This window comes from Falco biarmicus, chromosome 4, assembly GCF_023638135.1.
Source record: "Falco biarmicus isolate bFalBia1 chromosome 4, bFalBia1.pri, whole genome shotgun sequence".
Classification (NCBI taxonomy): Eukaryota; Metazoa; Chordata; class Aves; order Falconiformes; family Falconidae; genus Falco; species Falco biarmicus.
Window position 1 is genome coordinate 97,988,543 of NC_079291.1, and position 17,700 is coordinate 98,006,242.

The 17,700-nt window shown below is 35.9% G+C and overlaps 1 protein-coding gene across 3 annotated transcripts in view; it reads left to right on the forward strand.

Moving 5' to 3' along the window:
* FHIT (fragile histidine triad diadenosine triphosphatase) overlaps positions 1 to 17,700 on the forward strand; it is a 614,495-nt gene that overhangs the window by 75,819 nt on the left and 520,976 nt on the right. Inside the window, exon 2 of one of the 3 annotated variants that reach the window (XM_056336273.1) lies at positions 5,994 to 6,041. The exons of the other annotated variants lie outside the window; for them this stretch is intronic. The gene's annotated coding sequence lies outside the window, so the exon portion shown is untranslated. The remainder of the gene's footprint in view (positions 1 to 5,993; positions 6,042 to 17,700) is intronic. 3 annotated transcript variants of the gene reach the window in all.

Consider the following 17,700-nt stretch of genomic DNA (forward strand, 5'->3'; position numbering starts at 1 on the left):
TTAAACTTCTCATCTGCCTTTTGCAGTCTCTTGAGTGAGCTGTCCTGCTTTGACCCATGTTTATAGAGTATTTATTCCCTGATAAGGTTTATGATACTAAAAATAATAACATGGCACCCCAAAGGCAAATTTTAGTCAAAATAAGAATTTCCTAAATTGATAGAACATCTAATAGGAAGACTATTTTCAAGAAACACAAAAAGCCATGATAGAAGAAAACCTTGAGAATTATGAAAATTTGGGAAATCTGTTGGTTGTGGGTTTTTTTTTTTCCATAGGCATGGTTTGTAAAATAACAATTTCAGCTTATTTCTCAGTTCCTGCAATTCAGATAGTATTTGACAATAATAAATTGAAATAGCAAGGATGAAATCACACTCACCTAAATAGATAAGTCAGAACAAGAGGCAGTTATTGTAAAATTATGCTGTATGTACAAGCTTTTTTCTTTGCATGTACACAGAACCAGTGCTATTTTTTGTCTCCTTCATGGTTTGGTTTTCAATTAAATGCCTATTAAAACAGGTAGATAAACTGGGCAGACACAAATATCCGGGCTCATGTCTTTACTTGGTTTCCCAGTTATAACATCTATGAATACAAAACCCAAAATTTTGGGGTTTTAGCCAAGTATACAGATTTTTTGTTTTAAAGGTTTCTCTGTTTCTCGATTCTATGAATACATCCACATTTTTTTAGTTTTTATAAGCATATTGTAATCCTAATTTGTAAATTAAATCACCCTGTTTATTTTGAAACACCTTGCCCAAGTGTAGTTATGATGTTCTGCCCCTTGTGTCATTATTGTTCAGTGCAGTGGGAGTGGTGCAGCATTACTGCTGCTCTTTGTCTCTTAAAACTAATGTCATTTGCTTAAAAATCAACTCTACTGGTACATGAGAAAGGAGGACATCTGTCCTAAAACTTATTAATGCTGATTTTAGATATTCTTATTTGAATATGTGTTTCTTTTCATATTGTTTTACTTTTTGGTCAAATGATGAGAAAAGAGCTATACTGCAGTGTCATTGCTATTGATACCTTAGGAGTGTTTATACTCAGTTAAAATCTGAAAAATCAAGAAATAACTCTTCACCGGCTAATTGAAATACATTTTTAATGTAAAATTTGAGAAAGGCTTTGATTCTGCAACTAGTGCTCATATTAATGTATATGTGTATCTGTGTTGTGTTCCAAATTTCTTTCTGATTTTGCCTTCAAAATTAGTAGCATGTCTCCTTATATTTCTCTTTTTCCTACTGGATATTTTTTGGCTTACCAGAAGGTGTTTAATTGCAAATTAAGCCTCTCTGGCATGCAATAAAGTAGAATTCTTTTTATTATTAAATCTTACCCTTTGATAATGTAAAAAGACCGACAACAAACAACTGTGATTATACACATCTATAAAGCAATCTTTTAGTAAGATGAGTGAGAGGTGAAATAATGAAGCGTGAGAATGTGGAACAATTTTCAAACCCACTTAATTTCATTAAGTATGTACAAGAAGGAGGAGGACGACAAGGGCTGGCATTTTATGCAGAATAAGTATGAGAGAATTTTTTCATAAATCTTAACAAAACATGGATGGTCAGGTGCCGTGTATGCTTAAAGATAAGGAAAAACCCTATAGCGTTTGTCTTTTAAGCTCCTGTAAGTGATTTTGAAGAAGTTGGGGGAGAAGTCAAAGGGGAAAATGCTGAAATTAGCCTTGGGGAGGATGGGGGGAATAATGATGAAAAACCCCTGTACTAATTGATGGTGTACGTGGTGGGGAGGGTGGGAACCCTGCCACTGAGGCATTAATGAATTGTGGAACTAACTTGACAGAAATTAGTGTGTATGTTCCCCATCCCCCTGCCTTTTTAGGCTGTATTTGAGGCAGTTTTGTGCAACTCGACTGGCTTTTAGGCAGCCCTTTCTCCAGCAGAATTTTATAACACGATGGATTTTAACAGTCTTTCACAGGGTTATATGGTGAAAATCAGGCTGTGTCCAAGGGTGTGTGTAGAGCTACTGTGGAGTAACTGATATGCAGTGGTAATGGTACCACAATTTCTTTGTTTCTTAATTCCTCTTCATATTACTGGTCATGTGAGTAATGCTGCTGATTTAAATTGCAGTCTTGCACAAGTAGACTGACTAGCCTGGCAATAGTTTAAATTTCTTAGACATAAAAGGTAGTAACAGTACTTCTTCCCTGAAAATCTGACATGCAAGTTTCTGCAGGATTCCCTTCCACTACAGCTGAATAGCCAGTGGATGTTATGGCTTGGTGATGACACAAAAATGAATGAATTTGAGAAGTTGATATAGGTCAAATCAATTTTTTTTCTCCTCTTTCCTCCAAACTTCTCTTCCCTCTGTGATCCTAAATAGCAGAATGAAGAAAAGAACGGAGTATTGCATTTGATTAAAACTCACAAAGGTTATTCTGTTTGTGGGAGATAATCTTTTATGATGTTCTACTTATACAGACCATGATATGCTTATTTTAGTGATTCTAAGATGTCTGGATACTTAACATTTGCCTTTCAGTATTGTCTTTTAAATTATTTGTGTAATGACAGCTGAATTCCTCACTGTTGCTTGTATGGCTTATCTAATTTTTGTGCACACAGGCACACACATAATTGTATTTTTATCCCTGTTAGTGTTTCTATTTGTGTTTCCTTTTTTTTTTTTTTTGGGAAGATAAGTTGGGAACATGCAGTTATCAATTTTTATTCAAGAGTCCACACTACTGCTGCTATCTTAGAATCTGTTGATCTGTAGTGAAATTAATAGAGTAGATTTAATGAGGTGAATTAGAAGGTGTATTAATTGAGAGAAAGAAGCATTCTGATGCATGATAGATGCTAATGCAGGTGTTACCAGTACAGTTTTTGCCCAAATGATTCCTGTCTTGACAAGCCTGGTGGATGCGTTGTTATTTGAATATTGAGAGTACTACGAACTGGCAGTCTGTAGGGTCATTGATATCTCAGCTGGCCAGGGGATTGCAGCCTTTCATTTTCTAATGCTGGTTTATATAAGCTTCTGTAACTTATTTATGACCTGGTTGTTTGTAGGTTTGACTGTTTTAGCCTATCCTATCCTCTGTTTTAGGGAGAAGGGAGGAAAGTTACTTCTAACAGACAGTCAAAGCATAAATAGTGTCATGGCCCACTGGGAACCCCTGGTTCTTAAGCCTCAGTAAGGGCTTTCAGTTCCTTTTGCAAGACAGTCTTGATTCTTAGTCTGGAGTTTAGTTATTTGAGAGTGTGACTTTTATATCAAATCTCTGTGAGATGAGATTCATTGGGAAGCATGCACAGCTTGAACTTCAGTCAAAAACCTGCATATATAGAATTTACTCCTTTTCATAATCACCTACAGAGCCATAATTTGGAAGTGTTTTGGGGACAATTGATTTGTTTAATCCTTTTTAAAGTCATGTTTTAGTTTATAAGAAAGAATGTTGTAACACAATTGTTCTAGTAACTGCTGTATTGATACCTGCAGAAATACTGATTCCATTTCTTGTCTTAACCCCAAATTTTTCTGACTATAATTAAAGTTACAATACACTGTGTATCTTCCACAGTAATTCAGGTGCAATTAGTTTTCATATGTGCTTTCATAATCTGCATTATGGCATACAGGAGTGAATCTGTTTTACATTTGATCAGTAAATCAATAACTAGCACTGAATCACTTCCATAATTAAAATCCTGTCCTTTAAAAAAAGTCTTATCAATTGTGTCTATACACAATCAAAGTGTGTATTGTGCATTGAGTACTTTTCTCCCCTTCTCGTATGGTAGTAGTAATGGTAAACTGACAGATATTCTAGACGAGGCACAGAGTCTGATATAATTAATGTATGGTTGCTTTGAGCTTTTTTGCAAAGAAAACTTGGGCTACTAATGAAGTCTGTTCTCATCATGTAGAGAACATTTTAGTCCTCAATTTTTCTACTCCAACTATCTATCTATCTATCTATCTATCTATCTATCTTTTCTCCTCTTTCTCTTTCTCCTGCACTTTCTGGCACTCTCCCTCCTCCCTCCCTTCCCCCCCCCCCCCCCCCCCTTATTTTTTTTTTTTGTAAAGCTATTATTGTTGGAAAGGTGCTGAAGTGTTCTTTATGAAGCCATTTGCAAATGCCTTTCCATGAATTTGCTAGCAGGGTATGAATAGCAGTGCAGCTGGTGGTCTTCCTACCCCCTCCAAGGCTACTGTTGCTATTTCAGTTTTAATAGTCTTAAACAACAGCATTCTATTTTCCATCTTACAGTGCAATAAACTCCAATTTTGTTATAAAGCTATAGCATTCCATTAAAACTAGTTATTGTGAATGCTTGCTTAAACCCAGTTTGGTAAAGCAGAAAATTGTTTCTAAATCAAGTAAATCTCTGCCAGCCTGTCTCATTTTATCAGTGAGCACTTGAGAGATTTAGTAGTTTCAGGAATGTTCTTCCATTACTTGTACAGATCAGTGGAGTTGCAGCAAATTGATATTTATGCTGGAGTGGGGATGTAGGTGGAGTCCTTCCTATGGTAGGCACCGGGGATGGGGGCTGGCTATGGAACAATTGGTTATAAGCTCTTTCTTTCATTACAATACTAGTAGAAACAAGCTGCATTAGTATATAGTATCTCTCCTACTTGATTTGAAGTACTTAAGTCATTTTTAGAAGAGGAACTTTTAATTTCTTGTAATAAATATTTTTTGGCGTTTTCTCTTACCTTTTCCTGTACTTACCTGTTGTAAGAAGTCTGGTGGCTCTTTCTCCATTTGCCTGATTTATAGGAAGAGATTGTATGCATTTCTTATAGCCAGTTGGCACACAGAAATCAGAATTATTGGTTGCTTTGGGCCATTTTTTAACATGTCTTGTATAACTACTGAGTTTAGGAATAACAGTTTAGTAGTGGGGAGACGTCCCTTTTCTATCTAGCAGAGAGCTAGAACATTTTCTGTGTTTAATTTGGTAGTAGTTATTCATAATAGGAAAGATATATATGACAGACTTTTCTGCTGGAACATTAAGAAAAACTAGGAAAAGTAAATAACAAAAGCATACTTAGAAAACTTCTAACTGTAGAGAATAACTATTGATGATTATGACCAGGGCAAAATAAAAAACAACCCTCCAAAAATACAAACCTAAATTGTGGCTGTTGGTGTAACTGATTGTTACTGCAATAAAAGGAGTGGAATGATTACTTTTATTAGATGGACAGTCAAGTAACTGTGAAAAGATGAATGAAAAAAGGAATTTCTTTAAAAAAAATAATTAGCATAATTTATGGAATATCTTCCATTAAAATTGTGTTACTACTGCAGTTTGGATTATCTCAGTTCATTGGTATTGCTTTGTATTTTCCACGTTCTTTACTGTGAAATATTCTGTTAGAATAATTATTTTTTTTAAAAGTCCCATGTTTAATCCCAAGCAAAATCATAGTACATTACAGATAAAAAGGGAGAGAATGTTAACTCCAGGAATGCAATCTATAAAATCACATAAAAGCCAGTATAAAATGCAGTTTATGTCAATCTCTTCATCGGTAATACAGGATCTGAATACCTAAGGTTGGCTTGTACTCTGAGGTTGTATTTGTGGGATGGATACCAAGGCAACCTTTGCAGCCCTCTGCCAGGCAGGATTCTGAGGAAGAGAGCTCAGTGCTGAGAGGTGCTGGACAAATAAGTCTTACTGAAGCCTGTGTGAACAGCAGCGATTTATCATGTAATGGTTCCGATTTTGAGGTGCTGATGATCCCAAAAGCTTCTTGGATCAATGTCTTGTAACAGCAAACCAGGCAGAAATGCAGTGCAAGCACTTGGTTTTGAGTGCATTGTAGCATTAGGGTTCAATAAGAGGAACATAATTTTTAAAAGTATCAGATACTAGCTGATTTTATTTTAAAATAATATTAAAGCTTTATATTTATATTGTGTGACTTGCCAAGTAGTACTGAATATGGTGCTTCTTGTTTTACAGATTAATTATACAAAAAAGTCTGTTAAGAAGTCAAGGTCCAAGGAACTGGTAGGTGGAAATGTGTAACTTTTAATGTTCTTGTTATTTATTTCCTGGTTTCTGAGCGCTTAGCCCAGTTGGTGTCAACTTTCAGGTTTTACTCAGAGAAAGGAGGTGGAAAGTAGAATTTTTAAATAATGGAATTATTTTAAAAAGTTTGGCTATTTGGTGTTTAAGAAAAATATCAAGGATTACGTCCTGCTGTACATTTGTGAGTACAATGCAAATTCCACAATGTTGTGACTTGTTTTTGAAGTCCTTGTAAAGATAGTGCTAAAAATAGCCTCAACTGTTTTTTCTTCGTATTTGTCATTATCACTCAGATAAGTCACTCTGAAGTAGCTATTGGTGTGCTGCCTCGTGAGGCTTTAATGATGACTTTCATTCAGTGTAAGCTGTCAGTAGGTCAGAGGTGCTTCATATCATGGATGGAGTTATGAAATTTCCTGAGTTTATTACCCTATTAAAATTAATTTTAAATGTCAAAGTTCCTAATTTGTACAAGGAAATTTAATTTAGGAGCGTCTTCAAAGTAAGACACAATTTTCTCCTTGAGTATCAAGTGAAGTATCAGATAAAAATCTAAGACCTTTACAGCATATTGTATTCATTTATTTATGTGTTTTAACTTCTGATAGTTTGCAGAAGTGGGTGCAAGAAATAATAATTTTGTAGTCTTTTATGACTTGACTTTTATCTTTGGAGAAAAGGTCTATCCAACTTTAACCAAAAATACTGATTATTTAACAAAAAAAAGCACCAACATTCTCCGCAAAGCCTACCTGCCATTTTTTTCCCTAGAAAATTGTACTTTACTATCCGCTGAATGACTCATTGTTTACTTTGACCCAGTTTGTACTCCATTCTGTAATATTAATTTAATTTTTCTGTCTTACAACATTCTGGCCTGTCTGCACTAGCCCTTGGCCTCTGTGCTGGTGTAGTACGTATTAGTTCATCTTCTTAGTGTATCGAGTGTTTTCCTGGTCAGGTGTCTCCTGAATGAATGTTTTACAGCAGGTAGAGTATTACAGACCAATTAGATGGCAAGGCTAGATGGTAGTCCAAGTCTAAAATTGTCCACATGAGGAGGAAGGTTATCAGCTAATGATCAAAGGAAATGTTTTTCTGAGCCCTTTCAGTGTGGTTCTGTTTCTGAAGCTGGACCCACAGCTGCCTGTAAAACCTAAAGCTGAAACTTTGATAAATAGATTTTTCTTAATACTAAAGAAACGCATCATTAATGATATCAGATAGCATAGGTATTGGTTTATTGCTGTCTGATTAGTTCCTTGTGAGGGAGTATGAGATTAACAATGAAGGACAACAGACATGGTACATTAGTTCAGTGTTAAGGTTTGAGGGAGAGTAATTGGGAAGTAGCTTGCTGGTTTGTGAAGTTTAAATGTTAACCTCCCTCACACAAAATAATGGTTGTCGTCTTTATATCCAGTATTGCTAGATCACCATCGAGTTTTGAAGATAACTAATGTAAAACTAACGACAGTGCCTGTGAGACAAATAGCATGTATAATGTGTCTCAAATATTCAGATATCATTTGATATCACACAATTTTTATTTCAACAGGAAATTACAGCAGCATAGGAGAAAAATAATTTAAGAGGGTTTTAAGTCACAATGAATTTTGTTTGAAACAAACCTCTTAGTGGTTCGTACCTGCATCATAACTGAGATATGTAATGCTCACCAGAGTCCCCTCATTACTGTAACTTTCTATCAGTGCATATTTACATGTCTACATACTCACAACCCACGGTGAGCGGTATCATTTTCAGAGATGCTGGCGTGTATCTCACATTGATCATTGCTATACTTATGGGTCCTCAGTAGCTATGCAGAAGCTCATTAGTCTATACTAGATGTTAGAATTCTATATCGTATGCCAAAATCCTTGTTAAAACAGACTCAAATTGCTTATATAAAAAAGGGAATAATGTTAATGGTAATAAAAATTTGATTACATCATACATTTATTTAGAATTTAAGTCACTGATTTATTCAGCCACTTAAACGTTAGCCTTCTCAGCTGAATCTGTTCTCTGAACAACTGTTCAAAAAATACTAGTTTTGCTTGTTTCTTGTGACCCCATGGGAAAGAGACTCTGGTTTTTGTTCTACAATGTGAACAAGAATGCAAATTATCTTAAATTCAGGTATTGGTGTAAGAGGAGTTAATATTGGGAAATTGAATGACTTTCTTGTGCTCCAAACGTAGGTTTCAGGACAGTTAATTTCAGAATGGCGTATCTCAGCAGATGTGTAGAATTTATAATAGATTCTGTCTTCACTATGAGCCATAATATATGGTAATATAAATATTCTAGAAGTGTCAAGAAGAAGGGAAAAATTCTCAATGCCAATCAATAACAATTTAGCTGTGTTTCCAGATCAGTTGTATTCTGTGGCTTGTAATTTTTCAATAAATAGACAATAATGCTTTACATAAGCATTGTCATTTCTTTTTATATTGATTCACCTTAATAGTTCCTTCTAGTTATTAGCATTACTATTATTTGCTTGACAGTACCATCTAGCGAATATGGCTGTTGTCATAAGATGCAGTGTAAGTTTCTGCTTGCACATATAAGGTACCTTGCCAATAATACTAGAAGAGGGACAAAATATTATCTCTCTTTTACAGATGGCATGCTTAATGTGAGCACCTACTTTAGCTTCTGGGCAGAATTGTACAAATGCTGAAAACGGTGCTGCTACAACTACATTGTCACTAATACTTGCAACAGTAAATTTGAATCCATTTGGATTATATATATGTAAACTGCAAAAACATCTCTTACTTTCAGTTGTAAGCATACTGTGTTGCAAACAGGTTCTATCATCAGACTTGTGTTATTAAGAGGTAGGGACAAAAGAATCTTCCAATTTGTGTTTTTTTCATCCTCTGTTCAAAACATCGCAGGTACATGGATAGTTAGAGCCTTACTTTAGTAGAAGGCTTTATGTAGGAAAGAGTTGAGTGGAGACGTCAATAGTTACTGCAGAAGCCTAACTCCTGTGGTTAGAGTAGCTCATACTTCCATTTCTCACTCTTCCTTCTGAGATTTCTTTGCCACTTATTTTTTTCGTAAATCTAGTTGTTGCTCTCTTTATGTATTCCCAGAGGTCTGTCAACTTTTAGACTTCTGAGTTGGTAGTAGGTTCTTAAAAGTGAAGTAGTGATTGGTTTTGGGTGGGAGGTGTTGAGTTTGATGGTGTATTGTTTGTGGTCCTTCACTGCCCTGTGTGTTGCTGGGTTCTTTATGCATAGCCTTGATTGTCTTTTTATCTAGTATATGAACAGCAGATATTTAAATAAGTTTTCTGCCATAGGATCTCATTTATTTTTGGAGTTGTGCACCAAGGTGTTTCAACACAAGTCTAAAAATGGGAAAAGGAGTTCTGCAGGTTGAAACATGTTTGGACTCTTCCTTGGGGAGTTGTTTTCTTTTACCTTTGTACTCTGCTATGGAAGAACTCAATAGCTAGTGACAGGTAAGTGAGCTGAGAAGAAACACAACGTGGAGGATGATGAGTGATTTATCTCTGTAAATCCATGTTTGGAGTGTTTTATTCTTCTGCTCCTGGTCCTAACCAACAGGAACTAGAACTGCCTCTGTTGCCTCTTCCATTGCTCAGGGCTGACCATGCTCCTGCCTTCTCAACAGAGGCAGCTTTTTTTCATTGAGCCAGCCTGGGAGTAGCCTAGTGCTTGGCAGGTTCAGGGCAGCTTAGTTTGCTCCGCTTCTGCTCTGAGCGGTGATTGCAGCCAAGTGGCATAAAACAGTCTTTAAGATTTTTTTGGGGGACTGGATGTAAAATATTAACCTTTCTTATACCCACTCAGCAGGGGGTTATAGCTTGAGCTATGACTCTCTCTGAGGTCACAGATAATACTTTGTTAATGTAACTGAGCTCCTGTCCAAGGACAGTATCTTTGTTAATTTAAGAACTTGCCTGCTAATCAGAAAAAAAAAATGATGACTGGCTTTTTATTCATCAGCATCAAAACTGTCCAAAATATTTCTGAATGAGTACAGTGTGTGTACAGTTTGTTTGCTTCTTTGTACATTGCTCAGTGTACTTGTGTACTAAGTATGACTTGCAGGCGTCGTCCATCTTTCTTTTTGAGTTGGGTAACTGTCTGCAGCTCTGTTGATTAGTAGTTGTATTTGTGAGACTGGGTATTGTGATAGCCTTTTTCTGTCTTGTCTGTCCCCAGCTCTGTTTATCTTCCTCTCTCTTCCTACCTCCCTTAATCACGTGTAGATTTTTCTCAGCTGTGTTTTAAAATCATTCCCTGGTATTCAAGTTGTTGGATTAAAAGGTATAGTGATTAAAGAAGAATATAAAGAATAAAATTAAACTAGTCAAGGAAGTGACTACACTTTATACGGTGTATTCACACAGATAAAGACAGACTGTAAAAATTGCTGTGGTTTTCCTGACCACTGTTGCGATGTCCTGAATTTTGTTGATACAAGTAATTGTATCTTGATATTGAAGGGCAAGTATTACATGCTAGCTGAAACAACAGATTCTTTTGGTTTGTTCAGTTTGTGTATTTTTAATATTGTTTAGTATAGGCTGAGTGAGAACCTATACTCTTAGGGGTGACACAAATTAATTCTACTCCCATCATGAAATTTCTCCATGGATTTATCACAAATTGCTGCAGCTGTGAGTGTTTCTATGCCTCTCATGAGAAGTATGAGATTAAATTATGTCACTACTGTACTATTTTTAATTAATGTAACCTCCAAACTAATAATTTCCCAGTGCCGGTTTCTCTTTCTTTGGTCAGTAGATTAATTAGTTAACGTCAAATTAATTAGTTAATGCAGTCAATGTTTAAAGCTTTATAAAAGTGATAAGAATGAGTAGTGCAGATTCTGTGTGTGTTATGGAAGTAGAGGTTTATGTTTTTAACAGGAAAACCAGAAGTTTCATTTTCACATTAGTCACTTGACTACTACTTGTGATTTGAATATGGAACGTGCTTAGCTACAGCAGCAAGGGTGAGTTTAAATACCATGGTACCAATAGTTGGATACTGAAGTGATATTTTTCTACTGATTTGGAGAATAACAAAGGGAAACGGGAAAAACTGACAACTGAAAGGAGTTGAACTGTGCTGGGTGCTAAGGAAGGAGCAATTCTATTTCTTTTGGAAATCAGAGGTATCTCATATCTGTAGTCTTTCATGTATCAATAAGGTTAGTACTGCCTACTGTAATGGCTGGAACCTAGGGGTTGTAACAGAGACACATTAGATTGATAGATCCCTCCAAAGAAGCCAAGACTGAGTCTGAATGCTGGGGGGGTGGGGTAGGGGGTGGGGGAAGGAACAAAAAAGAATGACTCAAAACTACTTTCTGTGAGAAAAGAAACACTTATAAATGCTGGTTTGCTTTTACACTGTCCAAGTCATAGTCATATGATGTTCTGAATACTTACAAAACTGTCAAATACATATGTAAACTCTGTGCTCTTACCTTACTTGAGAACAGTGCTTAAGTGTGTTCTCTTGTAATTTCTGAAAATATGCCAGACTTTAAATACATGTCACTAGTAAAATTTGTCTTTATGTCTAAGTGCTTAAATTAAGACCTCTAAGCGTAATGGGATAGGTGTTCACTCTGTTAAATCTACAGTACTCTGAGGCCCCTGGAGATTAATTTTGTGCAAAATGATTATCACCACCAGCAGCAGTGCTCTTAACTACATTAGCAAAACCAAGGTAATGAAACATAATGCAGATTGATTTTAATAGAGGAAATAACATGTCTGGAAACTTTCATGATAACATGTTAGTTCTGGATTATGAGATAGGTTATTCAACTTTTTTTTTCTTCCGAAGAGCTGCGTTTACTGTTCCCCACAGTACTTTCTAGGGGAAAAAACCCCAAAATTTGGGAGTAGGGGGAAAGACAAAAAAAGGCAGAAAATATACTGCAGCAACGTATGTTGTTTACATTTGGCATATAGATCACCTGAAGAATAACCTTTACTCGGTGTTGCAGAACTTGGAGATTATCCCTGCAAATGTAAATATACTTTTGACAAACAATTTGTGTATGAGCTAGTTGCTTCTACATTGCACTTTGAAGCTGTAAGTTGTGAGATCCTCTGTTCATCTAATCATCTTAACAGTCTTTCTCTGCACTTCACTTTTCTTCAATTTACCTGTCCAGGACTAAATGGAGTGAGTGTCAGAAGAGCTGACAAATTCTGTAACAAATTTGCTCTCAAACCAATTTTTCCCAATCTTTCAGGGTTTGAACAAAGTGAGTTCTAAACTCGTTTAAGTAATGTTTTTTGGGTATGGAAGATTTCCGCGTACTTCTAATTTTGTTTCTGTGCTAAAAGAAGTTAATTCTATTTCTTGTTTACTTGGTGTGTGAAGTGACATGTATGAGTTTAGTCATGAGTGTTAAACTGATTTATCTAAAGAAGCCAGGTAGGCAGAAAGGATGAATCTTCTGTGCTTAGGGTTTTTATTTGTCTTGCTGTCTTTCAAAGTCTTACAACCAGATTGTTGAATTAATTCACTGTTTTGAATGATCTTTCTCATCTCTGGGCCTCAGTATTAACCCTGCCTACTGTACCAGAAACAGAAAAGAAAGGAAATTTTATTAGTTGTTGCAGCGTTGCCATTTTGCTTGTATTGAAACTCTTGCTTATTTTCTATGCTTGCAGCTGCTGGCTGGGCACTGCAGACAGCATTATTAAATTATAATTATTGCTCTATATTATGGTACAATGAGATGCTGTGTCAGAGGTGTTGATCACTGAGAACATTTTCTCTTCAGACGTTGGCAGCAATGCAAGTCTATTTAGGTAATTGGCAAAGTAGTGGAGTTTTTTGTAAGTATAAGTAATTGTTGTATTGCTACTAATCCCTGCTTGCTTAAAGAATGACTTCTGAAGTAAAGAAGTTCAAGACTGTGCTGAGGATCTGGGTCTCCTTTTGATATAAATAATGTGAAATCTTATTTTTACAATTTCTACATGCGTTTACAAAGTGATTGTTGCTATTTTAAAAGTTGCTATGGTCTTTTTCTATGTTGTTTATGAACTAATGAAGTAGCAAATTAATATTAAGTATTACATTTACTACTCTTAGTATACTCTATGATAGAGGCTTTTAGAGCATTGGTAGATCTTTCTGAGCTCTGAGAGTGAGAAGCTGTGTAACTTCAGACAGAAAGTTGTCACTCCGTATGCTAAGTCAAAGCTCTCACATAAAACTTAGGCATTGTAGACCTTGTGTAGCTAGCAGGTATTGAATTGGCATATTTGTAAGCTTAGCCAGGGACCAACCAGGTTCAGTGGCATATCAAAGATTACAAATAATGAACTTTATGTTATGCCTGGATCGTAGTCTTAAGTCCTGCTCAAGGTAGAGCTGACTTTGACTTCAAATGAGATTCTTAGAGCCTTGTCCACTAGGTGTAAAAAATATCCACAGCTGGGAGATTTCATAGCCTGGCTGGGCAGCATGTTGCTTGGAAGGGACTTCTATGTATCATCTAGTCCAAACATCTGCTTAAAGCGTAATTACTGCCAACAATAGATCAATTCAACCAGGAGTTTTTTTAGTTCAGTTTCTAAGGATGTTGATCTACTACCATGCTTAATGCCCAGCTGAAATCTCCCAAGATAGAATTTGTGACCATTGCCTCTATTATTGAACTTATTCTCAAAAACCTCCAGTGAATGAAATTTCCAAACTGCTTGGGTAGTTTTTCAACCTCTAAAAAATTACTTTCTAGTTCTTGAATATCATCATTTTTAGGAAAGACTTTCTAGCCTCAGGAGAGGGCGAGCTGGTGCAAAAGCTCAGAATATTGTACTCTTTCACCAGCTCAGGAAATTCTTCTCTCACTGCTTCATTTGCATAAGTATTTTGCATGTTTTAGAAGACTTAAGTAGAGATTTATGCTCTATTGCGTGTATATGAAGCTGATTCTAATTCAGTTTGTGTTTAATACTTTATTGAATACTGTTTGTGTCTGAGGTCAGTTTGTATATAATTCAAAGGCTTAAATACCTGGTTTGATGTTCATTAGTGTTGCTTCATGTTCAATTCTGTCAGCTAATAGAGACATTCTTCCATTTATCTTGGCTTCTGTTTATTCTAAGTATTACTGTTTACGAGTATTTCTGAATGTAAAATTTTTCTACCACACAGAAGTATTTCTATGGAATTATTTCATTTTTTAAAAGTACCTTGTAAGTGCCAGTGCCCAGTGGAGAGGGCTATATGCTTGCACAGTGCTTACATGCATCTATTCTTCGAATAGATTATATTTCTTTAAAAAATAAAAGAATTTCTCCAGTGATAACTTGGGTATACTTTGAATTTTGTCAGTATTTCCTGTATTTCATTTAATCTTTTCAAATGCTATTATCCATGTGATGTATTATAAGCTTCCAGGGAGAACAGAACATTATAGTTTCTACATGAATAACTTGTAAGAAAATGACTAAGTGGACTTGTTTGTAGACCTAAAGCATTGGATTTCAACTCTAAAAAGAATATAAGAACAATGGATCCTGGTTAACATTCTGTGAAAGTCGGCAGCTTTGATGTATGTATTTGCAGATGTCTGCAGAACACAGATAATCAGTATTTGGAAGAGGGGTGCAATTTAAAGATCTACTTGACCAGTCATAATTACAGCATTGTAAGAACAGAGTGGCATGGAGAAGTAATAAAATGGTCTTTAATCTCTTACACTGTCAATTATAATCTGCTTGTCGTTAAGAGAAAATATTTTGGCGGCTTTAGTATACTATTCATAAGACTGCTAGGTGGGCTTTTCTTAAGTTATAGACTTTACTCTGAGATAATAAGCATATACTGCTTAGGAGTTTCTTCAAAGAGGAAAACCAGCTAAAATTGTGCCTTTTTTCTTGGTTAGAAGTTCATCTGTCACTGGGGTTTGGCTGTTACTCTGACTTCCTTTTTTTCATATTGAAAGCAATTGGGGTTTAATGCTTTTTATTTTATGATGTTTTAGCTGCCTGCATTTTATTGAAATACTACAACGTCCTGTGTAGCATTTTAAAAATTAACACGTTTGTCTTTTACTTTAGAGAAAGCCTCTCCATTTGGTGGTTGTGCCAGTTTTACCTAATTACTGCTTCTAAGAACTCTGAAGAACAATAACTGTACTGCATTTTGTAACACTGCTCTTCTGTTTTATTTTTTTTTATTCTCCAATCTGATTTTTTATTAATTACACTGAATAGAAATACCTAATTTTTCTAGTTTTTAGGGTTTTATTTGTATCAACAGAAAGTGTAAAATGTCACATTAAATGTTCAGGAGAAAGCAAAACTTACTAAAATGTTCTAGAAGGGAAAATAATGACCTTACAGAATGGGACAAAATCATGCACTATACCATGAGACCTACTGGTAGATTTTAAGTTGTTTCACTTTCCATTACACAATGAAAGTGTTGATGTTCAGAAACACTGTGTAAATTCCTCAGCCCTTTACAAGGGAATACCAAAAGGTAGCATAAAGCAACAACTTGTAATTTTTTCTCTGTATAAGAAAACCAACTCCAGTAGAGCTTCATGTATAATAAAACAGGTACTTGACATGTTGTATGAACTATGTAGTGCAATCAGAGATTATTTTCTTAAAGCAGAAGATTAAATTTACATATTACTGCTAAGTAATTCTTCTCCATCGTTTTTGTTTTCGAAGGAAAAGTAAAATTCATAAGTTGCTGCCTAATACCACCTAAAGTGCCAGTTTCTTCAAAGTTAATTGTGAAATTTGCAAGTGGCTGTTTAATGATGGCCATGGCACTGTTCCTTCTTTAAGGGGTAGTAAAGCATGTATGGTTAGGAAGAGGCAAGTACAGTCCAACGTTGCTGACTGTGATGTGGAAAATTGTACTACGAATGCACCCTGCAGGAACAGTCATGGCAGCAGCTGTGGAAAGGGGCAGCACTGGGGTTTATTCACAGGGGTGGGTACTCTGGCTGTTGATGCACATACAGAAATGTTGAGTGTCCTGGTTTCAGCTTGAATAGAGATAATTTTCTTCTTAGTAGCTTATGCAGTGCTGTGTTTTGGGTTTGGTGTGAGAATAATGTTGATAACATACTGATGTTTTCAGTTGTTGCTGGGTAATGTTTATATTAAGTTGAGGACTTTTTAATTTCTTAGACCTTGCCAGCAAGAGGGCTGGAGGGGCATAAGAAATTAGGAGGGGTCACAGCCAGGACAGCTGAGCTGAATTAGCCAAAGGGATATTCCATACCATACCATGTCCTATAAGGCTGAGGGAAAAAGGCGGAAGCGGGGGATGTTCAGAATGATGCCGTTTGTCTTCCCACATAACTGTCACGTGCTGCAGCCCTGCTTTCCTGGCAATGCTGAGCACCAGCCTGCTGGTGGGAAGTGGTGAATTAATTCCTTGCTTTGTTTTCTTGCTTTGCTTATGTGCACAGCTTTTGCTTTGCCTATTAAATTGTCTTGATCTCAACCCACGAGTTTTCTCACTTTTAGTCTTCTGATTCTCTTCCTCATCCTGATGTGGGGGGAGTGAGTGAGCATCTGTGTGGGGCTGTGTTGCTGGCTGGAGTTAAACCATGATGCTGAGGATGTTTATCACACAGTGAGGATCTTCTACCTCTTGGACCAGTTGTTTTTTATACTTTGAGGTGAGACCTAGACTTGTGAGACAGTTCTCAGGCCCTCTGGACTATGTCCATAATTCAGCAGGAGTAATGGGAGCCATAATTTCCAGTACAGTGAGTACAAGTAAAGCTAAGTGGAACAGAAACAAGTTCTGTCCAGAAAGCTGCAAGAGTTAATTACATGCAACTGTTAACACAATTCAGTATTTTTAGTCTGCTGGATATTCTATTTACTATTACTGTTTTCTCTCTGATTAAATGAATAAATAATTCTTATGCCGATGATTCTTTAAACACTTTAATGATAATTTTGTCATGAATGATATTTTCAGCAGCTCCCTGCTTTTATAACAATTGTGGTAATATAGATAGCACCATAACATAGTAAAGGAACTTCAGTATTTATGAAGAAGATAAAGTGCTTGAAGTCTTAATAGCTGCAGTTTAATTGCGCTGATAGTAAATGGGGAATATTCTGAAAAGCGTTTTGAGCTAGAAACTTAGCAAGATTGGGAATTACTGGTGGGTTTTTCCTTCTCTCACTTAAAGAATGACTTTGCTTTTCCATTTAGTTTGCTTTGTTTCTACATAGGCCAAATACACTGAAAATTGGGATATGGTGGGATAGCATCTTGTTTTTTGGTTTGCAATTCAGGCCATCAGTTAAATATAAGCAGTCTTTAAAACCTCATTCAATTTTAGTAGCTTTTACAGTAATGTGAACAGAACTATTGTCAGCACCTTTGCTGTGTTATTTAAAGCGCTGACACAAAGGAAGCCTGGGCTAGATCAAATATAGATTTTTTTTTTTTCTTTTTAAAACTGCCATTCTCTTGTTTCTATCATACTTTGATCATTATAGTGAAATAGTTTCAAGCATATTCTTTTCATTGACTGACTTATTTTTCTTTCAGATACAGTTAGTTCAGTTGCACCAGTGCTATTCAGGAAAAGATGGACTGATAGTAACTCTTCCATGTCTCTC